Source organism: Meleagris gallopavo, chromosome 13 (genome assembly GCF_000146605.3).
Source record: "Meleagris gallopavo isolate NT-WF06-2002-E0010 breed Aviagen turkey brand Nicholas breeding stock chromosome 13, Turkey_5.1, whole genome shotgun sequence".
Taxonomy (NCBI): Eukaryota; Metazoa; Chordata; class Aves; order Galliformes; family Phasianidae; genus Meleagris; species Meleagris gallopavo.
This window is the reverse complement of record NC_015023.2, coordinates 8554660-8561745: the sequence shown is the minus strand read 5'-3', so window position 1 is coordinate 8561745 and position 7086 is coordinate 8554660.

Sequence of the window (7086 nt, the reverse complement as noted above, 5' to 3'; positions counted from 1 at the left end):
GCCCCCTCACTTCGGACTTCCTAAAGAAAACAGCTTCAGACAGCTGAGCAAAAGAGTTATGGAGAGTGCTGAGATAGGAAATATCCATGGTTCCTGATATATTATGGTTGGCCCAGGAAACAAGGAAGCTGAGAGCCAAAGGTAGTCCTAAAGGTGCTAAACTGCACAGTGCTAGTGTACACAACAACATCCTCGTACAAGCAGATGTTTAAAGAAAAGAAGGGGGAGGGGGGGGCTGGGAATGGCATTTAGGCCACGTTGCACTCACCCTAGGGAGGAAAACTAAAAAAGGGGAATGTGGAACCAATTTTCAAGCTTGAGCAACTGAAAGTCTATTAAATGATTCTGTCATCAACATGAGATGAGAAAAAAAGTAATAATTTATACAACAAATTGGGTAATTGTAGCTGCACGGACAAATGATATTTCTTCCCTGATAACTGAATAAACATTGTTACAAGAGGAAGGTTAGAAGGAAATAGCCACTTTGGTGAACTACAAGCACCAGGTCTCTGCTTCTGTTTGTGTCAAACGAAAGGCATTGCAGGCTGAAGGGCATAAAGCTCCTGATCACAAACAAATATTCTGAGCTGCTTAGGGGATTTTTTTTTCAGAAACTGAGCTGATAAAGATGGGCTCAGCTTCACGTAACTACAAGCAATCTCAGCCCGATTACTGCATCACATCAAATTTAAATCAGTTTAATTCTCTTGAAGATACAGCAGCGTAAACTGGAGGAATTAACAGCAATAATATGCCTTATTACCACTTAATTCATCTACTGAAACTATCATTTTCTTAAACACAAGCTGCATAAAAAGCAACAAAACAAACAGGACAAACCTGGAGTGGGTGCATCGAGGAACCACGCAGCGGGATTGCCGTGGGCGCAGCCGGGACACCGGGCTGTTGGGCAGAACCTTCCAACTGAGCACTGCATACATCAACAGTCAGCCAGGGCTGCACCTGAAGCACGCAGGCAGCCCAGCAGCCCGAGCACACGTGGGAACACATGCACGGCAGCCACATTCCGGAGCTTCAGGGCCTTGGTGCTGTATTTTCTTTTCTGCCACAGCCTTCCTGCGGGACGCCTGTGGCCTTGCATTGTTCTGGGCAGACCTGTGCTGGGTTGTGCCTCGGGGAGCAGCCCCAGCAGCCCTTCCTGCAGGGTCACTGCTGAGAACAAATCCTTAAACAACCCACCTGGCCCGGGGACACACAGCATGTAGGCCTGGCCTCCAAACTTGTTAGCCCTCAGGTTGGGGGAAGGCCACGTATGTTTCCTTACAAGGCTTGCCTAAAGCACAAGCACAGTTAGAAACTCACCTTCCATGGGAAATGGTGGAGGCTGTGCCGGCGTGCAGCCACACCATCTAGCCATGAAGGTGCCCAGCAGTGCCTTGCTTATGGCTGCACAGTGGAATGGAAGGGATTGGGAGCACAGGCTGCTGGATTGCTGTGTGCTGTTGGGTTGCTGGGGTGTCAAGAGGACATAGGCTGCAGGGGCCACACGTGCTGAAAGGCCAAGGGCCGGATCCTGTGCTGCAGGCTGGGCCTTGAGGAGCTGAAACAAGAGGAGGTACAAAGGAACACGGGGCTGTGCTAAGATCAGTTTCCTGTTTGATGTCTTTCTGCGTAACCGCTCTCCATTCGAACGCAGGCATGTGTGTAAACAGCGCCAGTCCCCTGTGCCTGAAATGAAAAATAATAAAAATATATTTACATGACTTTAACATTAGGCTATTAGAAAGCTGCAGTCAGTATAACAGAGAGGAGAAAAATTTACAAAGAATGATTTGCATAGCAAACGCATTTCACAGTTGTTTTGGACAAATGCCCTCGGTAAATATGTTTAAAGTCATGTACAACAAGAATATTTTATCACAAGTAGCCATGTTTTAATAAACACTTCGTCTTTTGGTATTTCATTCTTTCTCATCATAATAATAGAAATATAACACCATATATCACTGTAAAACACATTTCCACATAAACGCTGATAAGCACAAAATATTTTTCATCATTTACATTTTAACTGTAATAATATATGGCAGGATTAAAGCTGCATCCATCATGTGTCTAACTAACCTTGCTGTAATGAATTTTTAAATGTAATGGTTTCTGTCACAAAGTAAAATCATACATAATATCTTCTGACACAGTATGCTGGCGTACGCGAGATTTTAAAATGTAAATGCAACTTCATTTTTAATTAGATTTATAAACTCTAATCGCTATTTTCTTTTTTGTAAACCGAAGGGGAAAAGAAAAAACGTGGGGCTGCGCAACGCCTGCAAGTTTTTCCTTAAGGTACGGCGCTGTTGGAAGTGGGCACGCACCCAGCTGTGCTGCAGGAACAAAGGCTGGGCACAGCGCACCCACCTCGTGCCACTGCCAGGAGCCGGCCGGCGGAGCTGCAAGGACAGCAAGGACAGCAAGGACAGCCCGTCCCCAACCCCTGCCCAGTGCAGCAAACAGCCCGGCTCAGAGAGGAGAATCATTAAAAATAATTTGCAGGAGCTTTCTGTTCAGCGAGCCCTTTTTTTTTGATACAATATTTCCTTCAGTGATTATCGCCGTGGACATGTTCTGCCATATGGATGGAGCCGGGCGAGGAGGCGGCTCAATACCTGAGTGGTTAATTAAGAGCTGTTGCTGGGCCACAAGAAGCAGGTTTGAAATCCCTCTTCACTCACCGACAATGAGTAGCTTTTTTAGCAGCAGCAGTCACTGGGGACAGCCAGAAGCGCAGGGTAATTATTTGAGATAACATAGAGCTGAAGAGCGCGTGTGCGCGCCCATGTGTGCGAGGGGGAGCGCGGCGGCGAGAGGTCAACGCTACAGAAAGTTTACAATAAAAAGGTCAACATCTCCTACTTTTCTGTACAGTGTCGGCAGTCTGTAATGCCTTTTTAGAGTGAATGACAATCTTCTTTTTTCCCTCTTAAAAAATGAATCTCTTATTTGGTATTCAAACGTTGCAATTGTGAGCATGGGGCAGCTGGACTAACCTGAACGAGCCACGCTCACGTTGTCGGCGCAGATGCTGAAATGACTTTGACTGCATTGTTGCAAAGTAGCAGTAATTCCAACATTAACTCATGGAAACCCTGCATGCTCACAAGAACAAAGGAGAAAAGCGGTGAAACAAAAGCCGTGAATGAAACGAAGAACGTCCTCAACACAGACATTTAGGGCTAAATTCTCAGCACACTGCCACAGGAACAGCAGAGACTGTTAGCTTTAACCAAGGGATTCACTTGAGTCAGATGAGTGTCTGGGCTTTGGCCACCACACTGCTCTTGGCACCTGGGGGTACCACTGAGGCCCTTCAAAACATCAGTGGTTCTCCAGCAGAGATGTTCAGGGATGCTCTTGCGGCAGTGCATCCCACTCACTAGTTTTCCCAAATGACAAAAAGCAGCAAGGCAGCTTACAAAGGTGTTATTTTCTACAGTGCTTCATCTCTGAAGTGTTTATGAAGCGCAGGACCAAGCTGCCATTCCAGCCCACTACTGCCCAGTATTCAGATAGAAAGCAAACTGTGAAGCAGTACACTGAGGTCCATTTCATTTCTCCGAGCTGCAGAGAGTATGAGCATCCTTTCTTTAACCATCAAAGCTCATCTGGATCAGGAGCTCAGAATGCTATTTCCCTTTTTGTTTGGTTGTTTCTAAGGAAGTCTTTCTACTACTTTACTGAGCAGCCAAATGATGAAACCTCAGTCATATGTTTTTGGCATTTCCAGAAAATCCCACATGTGATTTCCAACTTAGGAGGCTTAAATCTCCATCCAAACAGGCGCTGTGTCAGCTCACAAAAGCGCTTAGCTTTGTGCTGTAGAATAAAAATAAATTCAAGAGAGAGAACCTTCATCCTCCTCCTCTCTACCTCCATTTTCACATCCTCTCAGATGCTGGGAACAGCTCACCCAGAACGACAGGAGACTTTGAGCAGAGGCAGCGGGAGGACATGCAGTTACTGGGCATCAGCCAAAGACCCAAACCATCCGTCAGAGGGGGACACGGCGTACCTGTGGCCCTGCTCTTCCCAAGGCAGATCGTGCAACCTTTGATGTTCCTCCAGTGCAAACAGTACCACTCCAGCAGTGGCACTTTTGCCAGTGTAACTGTCTCAGCTTTGTTTAGAGACTGCCCAATATGTTAATTATCTTCTTTACCTCGGTGGCATTGTACTGTCAAACCATACAACAGTCTTTAGAAAATAAAAGCTAACACCCTAAGCTGCTGTACCCGGATCCCATAATATCTATTCACTGACAATGCCTGAGCTGTCAGATCAGAAGAAGCTTCATTCGAATAAAGGTGGGCAGATGTGTGATAATGAGACAGAAGCATACAGATGCTAATATAACTGTTCAGCAGAGCAGGCTCGTCTTCGTTAGGCAGACCCAGGTAGCAGCTGCAGACTGTCAGACACTGGAATGCTGCTTTCTCTTGATTCTCATTTAAGATCAGCTTCGTTCGCTGTCTGTCAGTGAACTTTTCCCTCACAGGAGTCTGGACCCCTAGGTGATCAGTCACATTTCGACATAACTAGATGTCAAAAGAAGTTTAAGTTGTATGACGAACTGTGATGCATTCCCTGTGCTGGCTGGCAGTCTCAGCCCTCCAAGGCGTCTTGTTAATGATCCACCTGGAAACTCTAGAGTATTTCCCGTATTTTGTTTTCTTATTAAAATACCGGCTAAGCCTTTGTCAATATCCATGTCAGCAACTGTAAGCTCAAGACAATATTATCACAAGCATAATTTGATTTAAAAATGGAGCGCTGGACCGACGCTGACCAGGCAGCAGGAGACACACACAGAGCGAGCAGGATGCAAGCGTTCAGCTGCTGTGATTTAGCATCATCAATTAAAACAAAATATTGCTGATTTTCTCCCGGGCAGAAGCAGGGGAAATGTAACTGAAGTTGCCCTATGCAATACGTCTGCAGCCAGGCAGCCAGCTCTGCTGATGAACACAACCAGGAATAGGATAATGGGGAGTCTCCACAGATGAGCACACAATTCAAATACGCAGGAGCTCGGAAACACAAATAACCTGAGACTGTCACTGCACGTAATGCCGGAACCTTTGAACTGGGAGTCTCAACTCCAGCAGCCTTTCATCTGTTGCTCAGAGCTGTTTACCCGCTCACACTCCTGTTTCAGAGAGCAGGCAGGCAGAGGCTATTTTACATAACGTGCACACAGTGCAGTAAACACTCTCGTGCCACACTTGTGCAGCAAGGCCAGATATCGCCTGGTGCTCAGTCGTGTCACACCAGTCTTCACATTCCTTCTCAACTCCCTTTCTTGCTTCTCGGCATTTGAATTTCAACATCACAATTCTTGTTAAGATTGCCAACATTATGCGCCTGGGTACAATTAACAGGTTTCTTACGTTCTTAAATTTCTGAATTAAAAGGCCACGGGAGAGACATTTGATGATCTATGAGATCCTTTTTTCCTTTTCTTTTTTGGGGTGGGTGCATTGTATGATGCGCATCAGCCTGACGCTTGCATTATGTTTTCATTTGAGAGCAGTTATCATTAGATTAACGGAATTGCTGAAATCACAAAATCCAAAATGTGGCCATTCCTCACAACCAAGCCTGTGGCACTCAAAGGGAACACGAGAAAGCAGGCAGCTCCATCCACGTTTGTGTGGAGGTTTCTGGCATCTCCAGGGCTGTGGGAAGGCCACAGGGATAGGCAGGTCCCACTCCACGGAGCCTTTGGCTTGAGCCACTGCCGCTCGCATTTGTTCCGTACACACAAATCCAGCTTCTAATGGTGATGAAGAGTAGATTTGGCAATCTGGTGCTTTCTCCACTTTCCCCATATCAATATAATTCTTAATTAAACACTTCTCATGGCCAGTTGATATTCACTAATACTTTCTAATATAAAACAAGATGTCTCCCCCTAGATTGTGGTGTTTAGTAGCCTGAAGCTCATTAGTGCCTGTGTTCTCACCCAGGAGTTTTAAATATTTAACTAGCTAGGATTCTTTCAAGAGGTCTTAACCTTATAATTTGTAATAACTTGGGGATCTCATATCTGAAGTGTAAGTTATTAAAAATGTTTCTTCCCTTCACCCTGCATTGATTTCCTACTTCTAGCAATCACGCTAAGAGCTATTAGGCCAAACAACTGCAGCTGCCTATTTATTTCATTGTAGTAAAACACAAGTGATGATAATAGATTTCCTAATAGAGATTGATCTTGCACAAAAGTCAAAAACAGTGCACGTACCGCATGGGTATACGGTGCATTATGCATTATGCACTGCATGGTTAAAATTGTGCAGCTACAGAATAATACAGGAAGGTCCACAAAAATGAGTGCGCTAACTGATATATCTTTGCATGGAAGCACATTACTTCTGTTGCTTGTAATGGCCTGAACATGTGATACAAGTAAATTTTGTCTAAAAATTATCTAAGGACCACCTAATGTGCTCTGATGCTACTGAATGTCAGAAATGTCAGCAGCTTCCAGTAATGACTCTCTGACATAAACAGTAAGGGAGAAATATTACAGTTGCTGAAGGAGTTGCGAGGACAAGCATGCATTTTCATGAGAGGTCTCTTTGAATGGCAGCAAGTACTCAAGCAGGCAGCATTCCCTGCCAGTTAAGCTGGCCAAAGAAAGCACGCTTCCCCTGAAAGACAATTAAAATGAGTTAAATGAATTAAAAGGGTCCTGCGCAGTTAAAACGTGGTCAGAGGTTAGAAACGGTAGTATCTGGATTTATGAAAATCACGTGCCTGCCAAGCCTCAGAAATTGTGTGTAACAAGGGAGCCATTCGAGCTGCAACATAAACAGCTTTATAAAATTGAGGGCAATATACATAATTCTTAATTTCTAGGAGATTATTTTGTTAGCAGTTTTGCCATCTTAGGACCTGGGTAAAATACTGATTTTTAACATTTGATTTTTATCAAGCTGCTTTCCTAGGGAGAGAGAGACTACCAGTGTATTTGTGACCCAGGAGCAGCAGATAAATGCAGTGCCCTCCTGTTTGTTAGAGATGTTTATGGAAGAAGAGGTGACATTCGCCTGTCACTCTTTTTTT